The 19,189-nt window shown below is 43.8% G+C and overlaps 1 protein-coding gene across 3 annotated transcripts in view; it reads left to right on the forward strand.

Moving 5' to 3' along the window:
• The window catches only part of MARCHF3 (membrane associated ring-CH-type finger 3), a 323,022-nt gene that overhangs the window by 86,737 nt on the left and 217,096 nt on the right, over positions 1-19,189 (forward strand). Inside the window, exon 1 of one of the 3 annotated variants that reach the window (XM_068271658.1) lies at positions 4,541-4,608. The exons of the other annotated variants lie outside the window; for them this stretch is intronic. The gene's annotated coding sequence lies outside the window, so the exon portion shown is untranslated. Of the gene's footprint in view, positions 1-4,540; positions 4,609-19,189 lie in introns of those variants that run through there. 3 annotated transcript variants of the gene reach the window in all.

Raw genomic sequence — 19,189 nt, forward strand, 5'->3', positions numbered from 1 at the left:
ACATTTGGCCCCACCCATGGCCACGCCCACTCACCGCATGGCCACGCCCATTTTTTTGTCGCGGCGCGCTGCGCGCGCCACATGTACCTCCACGCCTGGTGCCCACAGGTGCCACTGATCTCCAAGGACCCTAGAAACGCCCCTGTGACATCCCCTGAATAAATACATACCTGCACTATGGTTTTTATGACATGCCTGCAACCCGAGGCGAGGGATATGGTGGCTGCCATATTTATTTCCTTTTAAACTATACCAGATGCCTGGCAGTCCTCGTGATCCTGTGTCTCTAATACTTTTAGCCATAGGCCCTGAACAAGCATGGAGCAGATCGGGTACTCTGATTCAGCTGACTAGATTAGCCATATGCTTGTTCCAGGATTTTGACTTGGACACTACTTATGCCAGAAGATCAGCACTTATAGTTCCCTTTAAGCACTTATAGTTCCCTTTAAAGCAAACCTGAACTGAAAATGAAATGTCAAAATAAACATACACATGTCATACTTACCTCCTGCAGAGTCTACTCTTCAATCTCTTTCTCCTCTCCTGCATCCTATTTGTCCTCTATGATCAATGGAATTCTCCGTCCTCCATTGTAATAATGGCCATTACCCCATAACAGCCTCCTGGTCAGCACACTGTTAAACTGTAATATTGCCCACTTGAGCCATAGGGAAACATGGACATTACCTTGCTCATCAATTGTCCTGTCAGTTATAACTGACAACAACTGATATATAACTCACAGCAACTGATATATTTCCGTTCTGACAAACTCTTGTCAGAACTGGAAGGAATCATTTTAAGAAGAAAAGGGTGAGCTTCTGAAAGGATCTGGCGGTAAGGTAAGTATGTTATATTCATTTGTAGGTACATTGTGTTTATTTTAAATCATTTTACTTGGTTCAGGTTCCATTTAAGAACTATAAACACATCCATGACAAATGATCTAAAATGGAATTTCCTGTAAACATCACAGAGGGAATAAATGGTTGCATTCTGGGTAGTAAAAAAAAAAAAGCTAATTATTTTTACTTTTTTCATTTTGGTTTGCAGAGCCCCAATCTGCCAGTTTGCTGTAAGCCAGCGTGGGTGTATTATGTCTCTGCACCTGGCTCCATTCTGCTGTAGCTCTCTGATGTTTCTAAAACTGATATTTTTTTTAAATGGTGTATTTCTTCGTTTTATATCAGTATGCATGCAGATAAAACAGATATGGCTCTAAGGTCTACTTGACACTATAGGACTGGTGCACAAAGTAGCGGTGTGCTAAAGCGCATGGTTTTACGCACAGAATACAGATGCAAGATTAATTCCTGAGGCTTCATTGCAAGGGGCACCACATGTGTTGATCACCATATACAGTTGTCATATCTATAAAGCAGCAAGCAGTAAGATCATCACTTCATAGATTGCCACTTTGAAAGGGGAGAGCACTTTTGGCTTCAGTGGAACAGACTGGGGACCCGGCAACCCGCTAGTCAAATACAACTGTCTCTGTTCTCTTGAGCGCTTTGAGTCCGACAGGAGAGAAGTGCTATATAAATGTTCAGATTATAAACTGCAAATCATTCAGAGTTGATGTAGGATTATGCAAATGCTATAGACCAACTGAAGTCCAGCATTGTATTGGTAAATTTTAAGCTGTATCAATTTGCATACACAATTTGCATAACCCTGCACCAACGCCAAATGATTTTCATGTAATCGACCATCCCTAGTCCTAGTCATAGCTCCTAGCTTCAATATCTTTGGTTATTAATTGGGCCTGTTTCAGATAGAACTCATCAGACAGCGTGTGTAGGCGTGCCCTAATAAATGGATGTTTAGGGTGATTTTTGATAAATGGCTTGAATATAACGGTTTTAACCTTTGGGGCAGTAACCACTAGTCTTTGCATTTAGTTGAGTTTGGTGGCTCCCCTTAGATTGGGGAATGCTTCTGAATACTGCAGCAATATTTACATTATTGTACTTGCACCACGCTACCTCACATGAATGGAGCTGCGTGCTGGCATCTTAGATGAATTGCTGTTGATGTATTAATCTCTGATTGCCTCCATAAAAAAAGCAGATTGATCCTTAGGGCCCATTCTCACTACGGCGATTAGTGGGAATTTTTAAAGCGCTAGTGCTGTTCTAACCCTATGGCAGTGATCTCACTGCTGCGATTGGCACCGATCACGGGAGATTAGCGCCAATCTCAAAACGTGTTACCTGCAGCATTTTGCCGCGATTCTGGAGTGATCGCGGTACAGTGCTTAAAAAAGCGCTGATTGCAATCGCTCTGAATTGCGGTTAAAACAGAGAAACCGAGAGCCCAATATAGTGTAGTATGTATTGGATCAGGGAGAATTAGTGTGGAGTGAGTATTATACTTACAAACATGGGTTACCGTTTAGGCAACCACTATATAGGCAGGTGGGGAGATTAGACCTGTCCCCACTCAGGAATAAGATGTCGCTCTCTGAAGAAGGAAAGGAGGGTTTGTCACCCTTCCAACCACCAAGGGTGGATATCTTGACAAGTAGATGTACAGAGGCGCCAAAAGGATAAAATATGCTAAAATGTTTAAAATATTCGGGTGGCGGCGGTGGACCGGCCACTCAGAAATAGACTCAATGCTGTCACTTAAGATAAAGACAATTTATTCACATACTCCATGTACACAGTACAGTCTCAAGGTCACGAATAGCGCCTCTGTACTGTGTACTCCTATCTGTTTATTGCCCGAGGAAGCGGGAATATACCCGTGAAACGCGTTGCGGTTCTGTTCATGGAGTATGTGAATAAATTGTCTTTATCTTAAGTGACAGCATTGAGTCTATTTCTGAGTGGCCGGTCCACCGCCGCCACCTGAATATTTTAAACATTTTAGCGTATTTTATCCTTTTGGCGCCTCTGTACATCTACTTGTCTGAATTGCGGAAGTGTACAGTGATTTTACGGTGCTAATCGCGGTAAAATCACTTGTGCAAAATGTTTTGCGCTTTTAAGTGTGAATGGGCCCTTAAAGTAAACCTAAAGTCACCCCCAAAAAATGAGATAAACTCACCTGGGGCTTCCCTCAGCCTCCTGCAGACGATCGGTGCCCTCGCAGCCCCGCTCCGATGGCCCAGGACCCGCCGGCGAGCACTTCCGGTTTGGCCGTCACCGGCCGACAGGCATGGGAACGCGAGTGATCGTTCGCGTTCCCAGCCTGTATATCGCCCCCTATGCTGCTATTGCGGCCAGGAACAATCACTCGCGTTCCCATGCCTGTCGGCCGGTGACTGCCAAACCGGAAGTGCTCGCCGTCGGGTCCTGGGCCATCGGAGCGGGGCTGCGAGGGCACCGATCGTCTGCACGGGGCTGAGGGAAGCCCCAGGTGAGTTCATCTAATTTTTTGGGGGTGACTTTAGGTTCACTTTAAAACTTAATGATATATTAAAAAGGAACCTTTTTTTTATTTGTTTGTTTTGTTGTTTTTTTATAACTGGAAATCAAAGGAAAGGTGATCTGTTTTATAAATAGGCCAGGCCTTATAATCTGCAATTAGCAAGGACATCAGACATTGCACAGAAAGCAAAGTGTGACATTCTCAGTGCTGTGACATCCTGCTGCTCAGTGCTTCACCTCACGGCAGTATGCGTTTTATTGTGCTGCTCAGTACGACCACATAGCAAAGCAGTGCCGGTGTCTTGTGTACCATAGGCCATCTTACAACCCTAGTGGGCATACATTGCAATTTTTTGTCTAATTAGATATTAGCTATCAATATTAGATGTCACTTCAGCAACAAACATCAGGATAGTTAAAGCTATGGTCTTCCCAGTAGTAGCATGTGGCTGTTAAAGTTTGACGATAAATAAGGACAAAAAATGATGTTAGTGAACTGTGAGTGTAGAGAACGTTATTAAGAGTTCCCTGGACTGACAGAAGATCGAATCAGTCAATACTTGACTGGCCAGAGAAAAAAGGCTAGAGTGAATACTAGAAGGGCTGATACTACTATTAAAACTCAAATACTTTGGTCACATATTGAGAAGACCAGATTCTTTGGAGAAATCCTTGATGCTTGGAAAAGCAGAAGGAAAAAGAAGAGGACGACAGAGGCTAAGATGGATAGATAATATATGTGAAGCTATGAGTATGACTATGCAAGAGCTGAAAGTAGCAGTGATTGACAGAGACATCTGGAATGCAGAAGTACATATGGTCACCAAGAGTCGGAGTATACTAAAAGAATGAGGAGGAGGAGGAGACATTAACTTAGACAAAAATGTCCAACTGGACAAGAATTTTAATGGGCTTTTGTGTTCAGATCAACATTATGATCAACATCACAATCTAAATACAGAGCTACAATATTGGTTCTTGGTGATGCCAATCATGATGTTGATTGCAGTGCCAATTGAAAATAAAGTTGAATTGTATAGTATATGGCTGGATTTTTGGCCAATCCCATGTCTGTGTGTGACTTTGCCATCATCAGGAGTCATTCTGCTGCTTCTGAATGACTATAGACAATCTCATTTTTGCAGGTGACTACTACTGAAATCCCCAGGATTTAGGTGATGTTAGCTGTGAGTTTCTCCACTTATAAAGATGCTTTTGTTACCCTTCACAGGTCAGTGTTTGTGTTACTGCTGAATTCCTTTTGTGTCTGGCTGAAGTTAATTCAAGCTTTGTCAGTGTAAACAGTGAAGCAGGCCCGAGTTCTTCCACCTGTCCATCTAGTGACAGATTACACAGGAAAGAGCAGCAATACCTGCTTGCCTAAACACAATTCCAGACCTCACTTATCAAGCCATGGCCTGTAGCTTTGCATCACAGTGATGTACACTATTCCTGACTGCACTCATACACTCTGCAGCTTACACTTACTTTATATAGTGGCACATGTTTAACAATAATATTGAAATTATTTATGTATTTACTGCAGACAATACTGTTAGCACAATCTGCTCCGGGAAGTTAAACCATGAACCATCTTTAATGAACGGACGTACTCCCAAAATAGAGGAAGGTCTAGAGTATTTTGAAAAGTATGTTGTTTGTTTATGAATGTTTAGCGGACTGCCATTGTGTTGGTGCATGACTGGAATTCTAGAGGGGATGTGACTAGAAGCATTAAAAGGGGTTGTAACTAGAGTAGTGGTAGGGAGATAACTTGCATTGTGCCAAGGATGTGCCTAATTCAGTGGAATTGTAATGGTGGGTGATGGGGCATAACTATAAATTATCCCCCCCCCCCCAAAGTAAAACTTTTACGGGGCCCAGTCAATTTTCTCTCGGTGACCCTCAAAGCAAGTGTCATAAAAGAATTGTGGTCATCATGATCTTCACACCCATAATGGACTACTGTATCAGAGGGAGTAAAATAGTAGTTAGGGGCACCTGCACTGCCCCGACCGGCGATTGCAGGGTCTGCTCCTGTATAGTTACGCTCCTGATGTGTGAGTAGAAATGTCATATGATAGGGGCTTTTCTACAGAAGTCATGGGGATGACTGGAATTGTAGCAGTGGTATGACTTGAAGTTTGATGTGGCGTTGACTGAAGTGTATTGGGGCATGAAAGTTTACGAACATAGTAAAATGTGCATATTTTAATTTATTGTATCTTACTGTTGAAAAAAATATAAATGGTGCACTGACTCGTAGATACCGATCTCCCAATCCCGATATCTTGACACTCTCCTTGCCCTCTCTCCATGCCCGTGGGCAACAGAACCATTGTGCCTTGAGTTACTTTGGGCTATGCTGCTACAGTGATATCAAACAAAGAAACACCGAACATTTATATCGCGCTTTTCTCCTGGCGGACCCAAAGCGCCAGAGCTGCAGCCACTAGGACGCGCTCTATAGGCAGTAGCAGTGTTAGGGAGAGTAGCCCAAGGTCTTCTACTGAGTTGGTACTGGCTTACTGAACAGCCAGAGCCGAGAATCGAACCCAGGTCTCCTGTGTCAGAGGCAGAGCCCTTAACCATTACACTATCCAGCCACACAAATATGACTCACAGTCAGACTGCTCTGTTCCCGCCTGCTAGACTGCTAGAGACTGTAATCCATGATAGGGTATACAGTACTGAGGTCTGTTTTCAGTGGGGAAAGCAGTCGGACCCACTCCCCACTAAGTTATCTGTAGTACTACAGCCTCCATGTGGGACATAGTTATTATTGCTTATGGGCAGGGGCTAGTGAGCTTGAGACTTGAGAGCAACTGTCACTTGCATACCTAAATGTTAACTCTTTCAGGTATAAAAAGAAAGAAAAGTAACAGCCTAGTTATTTGTATGCTTAGCACTGTACATACACATGTCTATCTCATCATGTCACATGTCACATGGGGTACCCTGTATTCATGCAAGAAGATGGAAAATTTCAGGCAATCCTTACTTAAAATAAAGGGTACTTACGTATCATCCTGTCAGGAAAGTTTGGAAGCTTTTTATTAAAGTTCTGTTGATCCCCAGGAAGATCTGACCATTTTTGAAAAAACTAAAAGTCCTGGCTTTCCTTTGCACCATTTGGGTGCTTACGTATTATCCCGTCTAGAAAGTTTGGCAGCTTTTTCTTAAAGTTCTGTTTGATCCCCTAACCAGAGTTTACCATTTTTGGAAAGCTGAAAGTCCTGGCTTTCCTTTGCACTGGGTCCCGAGTCAATGCGATGCCCCATTCCCAAGTTAGGGGGGTTTGGGGGACGGGTGTCCCCTGCACTTTGCTGCAGAGTGCACAGTGGAATTGAGTCTCCTGCCCATGCCAGTAAGACAGAGAGGAGACGAGGGTGCATAGCTGTGCTGCTCCTTTATATGTAATGAGAGACCCAGGGCACTTGACATACGTTTTGAAGACACAGATCTATGCTGTGAAGGAAGAAGAAGACCCAACGGGTGTGCTGCTTATCATCATGTCGGGTTCGTCCCGTACTTCTGTAATTGCACTTTCTGCAACCAAGTTCAGGGGACACCCCTCCTTCAAAACCCCATAACTTGGGAACTTAGCATCATACCGACTCAGGACCCTGTGCAACAGAATGCCGGGACTTTCAGCTTTCCAAAAATAGTCAGATCTTCCTGGGGGAGAAAACAGAACTTTTAAGCCGCATCTACACGCGTAGATGTGGCGGCGATGTTCCTTATCAATCGAGCCGCTGATGCGGCTCGATTGATAAGATCCGACAGGACGGATCTCCCCACCGCCGATTCCTTGCTTGTTCCCCGCGAGGGGACAATGGCACGGAATCGAGCGGAAGATAAGCGGCGCCGACGGGGAATCGTATCCGATGCACGAGCGGGGATGCGGCGGGTACGCGGAAGAGGCGATCCGGCGGCTAATCGAGCCGCCGGATCGGAGCCTCATCTACTCGTGTAGATGAGACTTAACAAAAAGCTACCAAACTTACAAAGTAATAAAGTGTAGAGAAACCGAGAGCCCAATATAGTGTAGTATGTTAAGCATAAATGAAGTAAAGGTTATCGTGAGAAAATTATACTCACAAACATGGGTTACCACACAGGCAACCACTGTATAGGCAGGTGAGGAGATTAGACCTGTCCTCACTCAGGGATAAGAAGTCGCTCTCTGTAGATGCGAAAGGGGGTAGATCACCCCTCCACCAGGGGTGGACACGGTATAGCAGTAGGAGAACAGAGGCGCCAGCAGGATAAAAGTGGATAAAAACTTTAAAATTTGCTGGGAGGAAGTGGTGGACTTACCTCCATAAAGCAGACACGAAAGACTGTCTGAATAGTAGTCACATTTATTAATTAGTACCCCAAAACAGTGCAACGCGTTTCGCAGGCCCAGCCCGCTTCATCAGGCAATAAAAGGCACTGAGGCGCTACACCTGCTATTGCTGAAATTCTGTCTTGTCCCCATTTTTATTGCCTGATGAAGCGGGCTGGGCCTGCAAAACGCGTTGCACTGTTTTGGGGTACTAATTAATAAATGTGACTACTATTCAGACAGTCTTTCGTGTCTGCTTTATGGAGGTAAGTCCACCACTTCCTCCCAGCAAATTTTAAAGTTTTTATCCACTTTTATCCTGCTGGCGCTTCTGTTCTCCTACTGCTAAACTTACAAAGTACTGATTGCAACCTTGGAAGCAAGTGCAGTTGAAGCATACAGTACAGTCTGTTTTGGAAATTCATAGCTGGCTGCCAATTGAAATAAAAAAATGTTTTAACAATGTTAGTTAAGGGCACGTTTTAGGGCATTTCAACTCAGAAACTGTTTAAGAGCTAAGTTTGGTGCATTGAGACTACCTATTTCCCAATACCCATTAATCGGTGTTCTTAAAACCCAGGGAGCACAGGGCCTCATTTCTAACTTATACACACACATCCTGAATGCTAAATGTAAGAATCAGACACTAAGAGGGCTCTCTAAATGGGAATCTAATAATATTATTATTGAATCAGATGAAATTGGGGATTTCTTTTTATCAGTTAAATTATCCTCCACGGCAGCTCCTAACCATCTTATCCAGCTGTATATAATCCATCAAGCATATTGGACACCTCAGTCTTTGTTCTTAAAACAACTGCGAGCAGACTCTAATTGCCTTAAGTGTGGTGGAGCGGACGCTGATTTTGTCCATCTTATATGGGCATGTCCTGCAGTAGAAGCTTTTTGGAAGCGGGTGGTCAGGATCTCATCAGCAGTAGCTAGTATGCAGATAGATTTTGAACTCAAATTATGTCCTTTTGGTATTATGGAAGAAATAGATGGACACCATTACTTTCGGATTTTCCTGCGAGAGACTCTGTTCTTAGCCAGGGAAACAATAATACTCCAGTGGTTCTCTCCTGATCTTCCCCAAATCTCTCGGTGGAAAGATTTAATATTGCAGGTTATTCAATTTGAAAAAATTCTGTACTCTCACCGTAAATGCCCTGTAAAATTCTCCGAGGTTTGGCAGAATTGGTTAGACACACGGACTACACTTTAAAGAGACTCCGTAACAAAAATTGCATCCTGTTTTTTATCATCCTACATGTTCCAAAAGCTATTCTAATGTGTTCTGGCTAACTGCAGCACTTTCTACTATGACAGTCTCTGTAATAAATCAATGTATCTTTCCCCTGTCAGACTTGTCGGCCTGTGTCTGGAAGGCTGCCAAGTTCTTCAGTGTTGTGGTTCTGCTATGAACTCACCCTTTCTGGCCCCTCTATGCACACTGCCTGTGTGTTATTTAGATAAGAGAGAAGAGAGAAGCTGCTCTAATCAGCTGGATAAATCGTCCTCTGAGCTGGCTGGGCTTTCACATACTGAGGAATTACAAACAAGGGCAAAGCTGTTTGCAAGAAGAAAAGAGCAGCCTGAAACTTCAGTGCATGGGGGAAAGAAACACACAAATTATCTCTTGAGATTCAAAAGGAATGCTGTATACAGCCTGCTTATGTATGGATGTATTTTCTATGTGTGGACATACTGTACATCAACCTACTTCCTGTTTTGGTGGCCATTTTGTTTGTTTACAAACAAACTTTTTAAAACTGTTTTTAACCACTTTTAATGCGGCGAGGAGCGGCGAAATTGTGACAGAGGGTAATAGGAGATGTCCCCTAACGCACTGGTATGTTTACTTTTGAGCGATTTTAACAATACAGATTCTCTTTAAAGAGAGTCTGAAGCCATATAAAATGACCTCTTTTTATTGCCCAGCTAGAGAATTTGTATTGTTAAAATCGCACAAAAGTAAACATACCAGTACGTTAGGGGACATCTCCTATTCCCCTCTGTCACAATTTCGCCATTTTAGTCAAAAACAGTTTTAAAAAGTTTGTTTATAAACAAACAAAATGGCCGCCAAAACCGGAAGAATGTTGATGTACGGTATGTCCACACATAAAAAATACATCCATACACAAGCAGGCTGTATACTGCCTTCCTTTTGAATCTCAAGAGATCATTTGTGTGTTTACCTTCTTCCCCCTGCAGCTATCATCCACTGAAGAGTGACAGGCTAATTGTTTCTTCCTGCAGACAGCTTTGCGGTGTCTGTAATTCCTCAGTATGTGACAGTCCAGCTCCTTTCACAGCCTAACAGAGGACGATTTATCCAGCTTGTAAGGCAGCTCTCTTCTCTCACTGACAAGAGAGCAGAGGAGCTGCCTAAAGTAAATAACACACACGGGAGTGTGCATAGAGGGGGCATGGAGGGGGGGCTTGCATAACAGATCAACAACACTGAAGAGTTGGCAGCCTTCCAGACACAGGGCAACAAATCCGACAGGGGAAAGATATGTTGATGTATTACAGAGACGGTGATAGTAGAAAATGCTGCGGTAAGCCAGAGCACATTAGAATAGGTTTAGGAACTTGCAGGATAGTAGAAAAAAGGATGACATTTTTGTTACAGAGTCTCTTTAAGCATTAAGATCAAAGCTGATTTGCCACATTTCTGCAGCAAAACGAGGTATTTATCCCCTAAAATCCCTGGGGCAAAATTCTGTGATCACAGAATTTTGCTTTCTGGTACAGGCAGAGCTTTGCACAGTAGCTCTGCCTCCAGTTCAGTCAACCTCCGCCTCTCCCTGCCCCTCTCAGTCTTCTTTCACTGAGAGGGGCGGGGAGAGGCTAAGATTAACTGGACAGGAGGCAGAGCTACTGCGCAAAGCTCTGCCTCCCCAGAGCAGCAAAATCCATGACCTGGAAAGTCATGGAATTTTGCCACGGTCTTTTGGGGGGATAAATGCCTCGTTTTGTCACGGGAATGCGGCGAATCAGCTTTGATCTTAATGCTTAAGATAACTGGGCAATAAAAAGAGGTAATTTATATGGCTTCAGACTCTTTAAATGAGGTCCTGTGCATGTACATATGTCACTGGCTCTGGCCCTTGGATGTTTTCATTGCCCCTTCCCCTCCCTGTTCCCCTACCTGGATCCCTTGAACTGAATGTTCACCTGTTTGTCATGATATGTTGTCATGACTGGTTACACACTGTCATATTTGTTGCTTCTCCTTCTAAAATGCTTTTACACACGATGTGCCTTTAATACTATTTACATACAATATATATTCACTATGATTTGTGCTGGAGTTCTTTATTTACTAGTGGTATACTGTATCTCTTGATGTGTTCTTATTCATCCGATTGGTATATTCTGTTTTTGGACATATCCTTTCATGTCAAATTTTGTATGTTATTCTATACTAATAAAATGTATTTTAAAAAAATCATGTTAGTTAAGTAGAAAAGGAGTTTTGCAACCCTGGTATGGCTGTATAGCAGTGTTTTTCTGTAAAAGAGGAGTTGCACTTTAAGTTATGGGCATTATTTTCTACATTTCTCAGATATGTCTTGACTATGAGGAGCTAGCTTCATGTAGATACTCTAAAAACAGCTCCTTCTCAAACTGATAGAAATAAATGAAAATGTAAACTGTATTTCTGAAAAAAACATAATGGGAAATAGATGAGTTTCAGTGGACTATAACACAGAGATCTGTAACGAGACAGCTACTTTGCGTTAGTGGCGGAGGAGTATTATGAATGAATTCTAGCTGTCATGAAAGCTCCAGGGATGTGAGATATGTTTGACATCCAAGCTTATGTGTGTCTTGAGGATTAGAGCTTGTGCAACATTACACTAAGCATTCCTGAAAATGGAATCTCAAACTGCGCAGTCAATAAATCTCCAAGCAACGGCCTTTTTCAGGCTTTTTATTTAAAACTTGATATCGCACACAATAGTGTTTCTTAAGTTGAAATTCCCAGCAGGGAAAGTATAACTGTAGTTCTACAGACAAAGCACATTCTGATGTACTATAGTATTTTACCTCAGAAAGTGCTTGTGTTGATGTGTGTATTGTGCCCAGAATCAGAATGCTGGTCCCAGTTTCTGCTTCAACACCAGCCTAGAGAATGTGCACTGCAGTAACAGCCTGCTGCAAAGACGCCAAGCACAGCTATAGGGATACAGCTGCATGCTGCAGAATGGTGTCCAGACTCGCAATGGCATGTGCTCTGGATGGCAAGTCGTTGGCCACACAAGCAGCATTTTCCCATGCATCTCGCCTTCTAGCATGTCCGATCTAATTTTTATCAAAAAAACGGGAAAATCGTTCTAATTTCTTGATCGAAAAAAAAAAAAAATATTTTCAACTTTCATTCAATTCGATCATTTAGATTGAATAAACGGGATAATTGAATGTTTTTATTGTACCATGTATGGCCACCATAATAGTTCTACTCTTCATATCAATAGGCATTAAAATTTATAGAGGAACTTTAAGGGCCTTTTTCCACTAGCCTGCGATTTGCGATTTGCTTCTGATCGCAAATCGCAAGGTACATTAAACTAATGGAAACTGCAGCAGCAATTTCCATTAGTGCGATCCGATTGCGATGCGATTTTGGTCAAAGCGCAATCGTCGTCCTGCCGCGTTTTGTATGCGATTGAGCTGGACTATAATGAGTATAGTAGCTCAATCGCAATCGCATGGTGGAAATTGAAACGCGATTGCGATCGCGATCGGGATCGCGATCGCATCTCATAGTGGAAAAGAGCCCTAACCCAGGAGGATTGATTGTTGTCTCAATCAATAGCTGATACCCATTTCCCACAAGAAATCTTTTCCTTTTCTCAAAAAGATCATCGGGGACATCTGTACAGCAAATGGGGAACAGAGGCGCCAGCAGGGTAAAAGTAGATAAAACCTTTAAAATTTGCTTGGAGGAAGCGGTGGACTTACCTCCATAAAGCAGACACGAAAGAGTGTCTGTATAATAGTAATCACATTTATTATATAGTACCCCAAAAGTACAACACGTTTCGCAGGCCATGCCCGCTTCATCAGGCAATCACCTGGCAGGACTAAATATGTCCCCACCTTTTTTTAATTTTGGAATGTAAATCAGAGTGAGAAAAGATTTTACAACATGCAAACACTGACTAAATAATGTGTGAATAAACGTTGCTCCCCGTGGGCCACACTGGCCCACTTTCACTTTCATGACTTCTGGGTCACGACGCTGGAATGAGAGACTGTCTCTCATTCACAGTGTGCAGGGAGGCGGGGAGAGATCTGCCCAATGGCAGCTCTCGAAACCCTGCAGGAATGCCCCTGGCGGGCGTTTTAAACAGGGAATCTCTCTCTCCTATGTTTATCTCCAAGATGGTGACAAATAATGTCGCTAATCTCGGGGGGGGGGGGGGGAATAGCATGGTGGTGGTGGGGGCAGAGAGTGGTGGTGTGGGGATACAGAGGCATGTCATGAAGCTGAGAACATACCTCCGTGTCCCATCTGCTCCCCATGGAACCGCCTCGGGTTCTCTTTAAAGGATCAGTCAAGAACGATCATCAACTATTCCCACAATCCCTTTGCAGTGGTCAAATCTTTAAACACTTCCACTAGCAATTTCCTCAATCTGCTCCTTTTATACTGTCACTGCTGAGAATTGGTATTAAGCTGGATTGGTGTGTTTAGTTGACTCTGGCTATAGTTAAAAAATGAATTAAGGGATAGGGGATTTGATTACTATATCCCCTTAAAATGTATCCTCTTAGCTTTCTTTGGTCATTTGTATTCAGGGATGATCAATGAGATCCAAATAAATCCAAGTTGAACTAGGGTTGATGAAAATTTGTTTGAAAATTTAGGCAGGTTGAACATAGTCCAATCAGATCCCACCTAGGTGTAATTTGATTGGTTCATTTTTAAGTTGTATACATTTGCATAAATAATTTACATAAGTCTGCATTATTAATAACTCTTTGTAACTCATTGACCATCCCTACTAGCAATAGCCCAAAGTACCTGATCACAGCCTTTCTTGAGATCCAGGCCCAGAAGTCTAGCCTAGACTAGAAGCCCAACAGAACTTTGTGTATACTGATGCTTTCTCCAGCCACAACTTTATTTAGGAAACCAGCTAGTGTCCTTTACCTTTTTTTTTTTTTTTTTTTTTTTGTTGAATATTTGAGAAACTGTACAGGCTACATCCTCTAATGGCCAGAGGGAGAAGCCAAAGGATCTGTGTTAAAATTTCCAAAGGATGCTAAGCTCTGCTAGGCTTCTGGTCAGGGGTCTAGTCCTGGGAAAAGAAGTGAGTGGACTCACTTGGAAAACCCCTGCACCGCACATAGCGCGGCGTGCCAAAAATGGGCGTGGCCAAGCATACCATGGGCGTGGTCATGGGTGGGGCCAAATATACATGACCTTAGCAGTGATGTAAAAGGTCTGCCGAGGAAGTTTGAGCTCTGCCGTAGTGTATCCCCCAAAAATAGATGTAATGTTACAGCATTTCACCAAAAAGACACATAATCTGGTACAAATTACTCCAAAATACAGATAATATGGCAGTGGTTCCCCCAAAATAGACAATGTGGCAGCAGCAGTTCCCCCAACATACACATAATTTGGAAGCAGTTCCCCAAAATACGCGAAACCTGGCAGCGGAACACCCAAAATACACGTAACACTAAACATACATATAATCTGGCAGCAGTGGTCCCCCAAACATACACAATATGGCAGCAGTTCCCCAAAATACACGTAATCTGGCAGCAGCCGTTCCCCTAACATACACATAATCTGGCAGCTGTTACTCAAAATACATAACAGCGGTTTCACAAAAATGCTCCCAAAATAGGTACCCCCAGCATAGGTAGCCAGTTCTATAGGTGTCCCCAGTATAAGTAGCCATGAGTATAGTATTCCCCAGTACATGTAGCCAGAGGTATATGTGCCCAGTATATGTAGCCAGGGGTATATGTGCCCAGTATATGTGCTCAGGGGTATATGTGCCCAGTATTTATAGCCAGTGGGATATGTGCCCAGTATATATAGCCAGTGGGATATGTGCCCAGTATATATAGGCAGAGGTATATGTGCCCAGTATATGTAGCCAGTGGGATATGTGCCCAGTATATATAGGCAGGGGTATATGTGCCCAGTATATATAGGCAGGGGTATATGTGCCCAGTATATATAGCCAGTGGCATATGTGCCCAGTATATATAGGCAGAGGTATATGTGCCCAGTATATGTAGCCAGTGGGATATGTGCCCAGTGTATATAGGCAAGGGTATATGTGCCCAGTATATATAGCCAGGGGTATATGTGCCCATTATATATAGCCAGTGGGATATGTGCCCAGTATATATAGGCAGAGGTATATGTGCCCAGTATATGTAGCCAGTGGGATATGTGCCCAGTATATATAGGCAGGGGTATATGTGCCCAGTATATATAGCCAGTGGGATATGTGCCTAGTATATATAGGCAGGGGTATATGTGCCCAGTATATATAGCCAGTGGGATATGTGCCCAGTATATATAGGCAGGGGTATATGTGCCCAGTATATATAGGCAGGGGTATATGTGCCCAGTATATATAGCCAGTGGGATATGTGCCCAGTATATGTAGCCAGTGCGGTATGTGCCCAGTATATATAGCCAGGGGTATATGTGCCCAGTATATATAGGCAGAGGTATATGTGTCCTCAGTATATGTAGCCAGTGGGATATGTGCCCAGTATATATAGGCAGGGGTATATGTGCCCAGTATATATAGCCAGTGGGATATGTGCCTAGTATATATAGGCAGGGGTATATGTGCCCAGTATATATAGCCAGTGGGATATGTGCCCAGTATATATAGGCAGGGGTATATGTGCCCAGTATATATAGGCAGGGGTATATGTGCCCAGTATATATAGCCAGTGGGATATGTGCCCAGTATATGTAGCCAGTGGGATATGTGCCCAGTATATATAGCCAGTGGGATATGTGCCCAGTATATATAGGCAGAGGTATATGTGTCCTCAGTATATGTAGCCAGTGGGATATGTGCCCAGTATATATAGGCAGGGGTATATGTGCCCAGTATATATAGCCAGTGGGATATGTGCCCAGTATATATAGGCAGGGGTATATGTGTCCTCAGTATATGTAGCCAGTGGGATATGTGCCCAGTATATATAGGCAGGGGTATATGTCCCCAGGTAGCCAGGTGTACCCCCAGCAGGAGAGGAGCAGCGCAGAGAAGGAGAGCTATGGGGACAGCGGGGAAGGGCGGACGTGTCCCCTCCTTCCCTCACCTTCGTGCTCCCCTTCCTGCCTCTCCCCTCCGATGTTTTCAAATGTCGGGCCAGCGGCGAACGTGGGCAGAGACTTACCGTGTTCCAGCCGCAAGGGACGCTCCGCTCTGTGTGCGGCTAGAAGACCAGACTAGCCGCACACAGAGTGGAGCGTCCCTTGCGGCTGGAAGAAGGCGGTAAGACTCCGCCCACTTTCGCAGACGGCCCGACATTTGAAAACACCGGAGGGGAGAGACAGGAAGGGGAGCATGAAGGTGAGGGAAGGGGGGGGGGAGACGTCCGCCCCTTCCCCGCTGTCCCCATAGCTCTCTTTCTCTGCGCTGCTCCCCTCCACACAAGCCAGGGTGGACGGCGTCCACTCTCTGGAAAAAGTTTCAAGGACTGATTACATGGACTGGAGGGAATAAGTAGAGGAACAGAGCTATGTGGATCCAGCATGAACATCTCTGACTTAGCTTGGGTAGCTTTGCCTCGGGTCAGGTATTCATTAAAGCAAATATATGAAAATCATCAGAAATCATGCTAAATATGTAAAGCTAATGCTGGGTACACACGATGCAATTTCCAGCCCAATTAATGGGAAGCGATTGATTATTTCCGACATGTCTGATCAGCTCTCGATCGATAAAGTGATCGATTTTGCACACTTCTCATTAGAAAATCGATTGCTTTATCGATCGAGTGTACTTTGGACATGTACACAAAATGCAACCTACAGGAAGTTGTATTGTATGTATGTACCCAGCATAATGAAGTAAGGCTAACATGTTTGTCAGTCAGAACAACTTAGGGCCGTTTCCACTTGCGCAAATCTGCACGCGTTTTCTGCATGCAGATTCGCATAACCAATACAAGTGGATGGGCCTGTTTCCACTTGTCAGAAATCCTGTGCGGTTTTGTATGCAGGAAAAATCTGCACGGCAGAGCCATCAGAATTCGCACACCGTCTTGTGGTATGCGAATTGCATACAATGTATTTAATAGGAAATTTGCATGCTTTTTCGTATGCGAATTCGCGGGCGTTTACGCAAAAAATCAATGTAAAAGCACACAGGCACTGCATAGTTAAATTCGCATACTTAGTAACAAATGCGAAAACGCCCGCAAATTCACGGGAAAATTTGCATCCGTGTGCGAATTTGTTTTGCGTTTTCCGCAACTAATTCGCACCGCACAAGTGGAAACGGACCCTTATCCTTCATTAACCCGTAGAAGTGTGCTGTGTACAAGGTGTGACAAGAGGAAATTAATTATATCTGCCTTCTGATCTCTGGGGAAACAATGACAGTAGCTAAATCTTGTTTGTAATTACTTTCCAAAACAGTATGGGCAGGGCTCAAACAGGACTCCTAATCTTAGAAAGACTAATTTTAATCTGCTAAGGGCAACTCCACAACACAGCCTGCAAAGATATTTCCATGGGAAAAAACGGACTGCCATCCCAGAATACATTTCCAGCCATGCATATGCAATGTAGTCTCATATAAGTTTTTGAAATAAAAATAAATGAAACTAAGAGGAAGTTAAAGGAATACTGTAGGGGGGTCGGGGGAAAATTAGTTGAAGTTACCCGGGGCTTCTAATGGTCCCCCGCAGGCATCCTGTGCCCGAGCAGCCACTCACCGATGCTCCGGCCCCGCCTCCGGTTCACTTCTGGAATTTCAGACTTAAAAGTCTGAAAACCACTGCGCCTGTGCTGCCGTGTCCTCACTCCCGCTGATGGCACCAGGAGCGTACTGCGCAGTCCCAGTATTGTCTGCGCCGTGCGCTCCTGGTGACATCAGGGGAAGCGAGGACACGGCAACGCAGGCACAGTGGTTTTCAGACTTTAACGTCTGAAATTCCAGAAGTGAACCGGAGGCGGGGCCGGAGCATCGGTGAGTGGCTGCACAGGCACAGGATGTCTGTGGGGGACCATTAGAAGCCCCGGGTAACTTCAACTCATTTTCCCCTGACCCCCCTACAGTATCCCTTTAATGGCTGGTTCTAGCCAACTGAGTTTCGATTTTGTATAGCACGGGAAAATGTTAGAATTTCTAGGTACGGTACTATTAATTACTGGTGCGCTCCTATAAATGAAAAGTAAAATCATATGAAACAAAATAAATGTAAGGGATTACCTGTAATAAATAGCAACACCAACAAAGTGAAGCACTTATTTCTATCTTCTTGGGTAACCTTTCATATCCCAAACCTTATCCTTTAGGACACACTGTGATGTTGCCACGTAGATTTCAGTGTGTCAAACACAAGAGCATAGACAGCACTGTGTGATGGGTACCTTTTATGTGCTGTACACAAGTGCATTCTGACAAAGCACTGCTGCATGCATTTCTCTGTACAACACGGCTCTGTCCCACTCAGTAGAGTTGAATAAGGTCAGTACTGCAACAGAGAGCAATGTAAGTGCCGTGCGTTTCTGTAAAAAGCTCAGCCACCTGTGTGGATGAATAAGGCAAGGGACACGCTTGTTTATTTTTGTGCGCATTTCCTGCACAGAAAAACTGATTTAGGATGTTAATCAATAGGCTAGTTCACACTTGAATATGTTTTTTGGGCAAAGAAACGGACATCCTGCATCATATTTCTGCACATTGTGTGCATCTTCTCTATCAATTACACTATCTGCTGTGAAAAAAAGTGCACGTTTTTCTGCAAACAAACACACATGGTGTGCAGAACACACACACGGACAACTGAAAGACAAGTGTGTCCCCTGTTTCAAACAAACACAGAACATTTATATTGCGCTTTTCTCCTGGCGGACCCAAAGCGCCAGAGCTGCAGCCACTAGGACGCGCTCTATAGGCAGTAGCAGTGTTAGGGAGACTTGCCCAAGGTCTCCCACTGAATAGGTGCTGGCTTGCTGAACAGGCAGAGCCGAGGTTCAAACCCTGGTCTCCTGTGTCAGAGGCAGAGCCCTTAACCATTACACTATCCAGCCACCAGGCACTATCCAGCTATCAGGCACCTTCCACACATGTTTTCATTTGCGATTTCATTTTTTTGTGAATTCATGATAGCCGCACATCTTAATGCAAGTCCGTGGCATCGCAATTGACATGCATTGTTGTGCGTCTTTTCCAAGCGTAATTTTCTGCAGAAAAAAAAGGCCTACTTGTATGTTTTTTTGCACTGGACATCAAAATCACATACA

The sequence above is a fragment of the Hyperolius riggenbachi genome, chromosome 1, assembly GCF_040937935.1.
Source record: "Hyperolius riggenbachi isolate aHypRig1 chromosome 1, aHypRig1.pri, whole genome shotgun sequence".
NCBI classification, from domain to species: Eukaryota; Metazoa; Chordata; class Amphibia; order Anura; family Hyperoliidae; genus Hyperolius; species Hyperolius riggenbachi.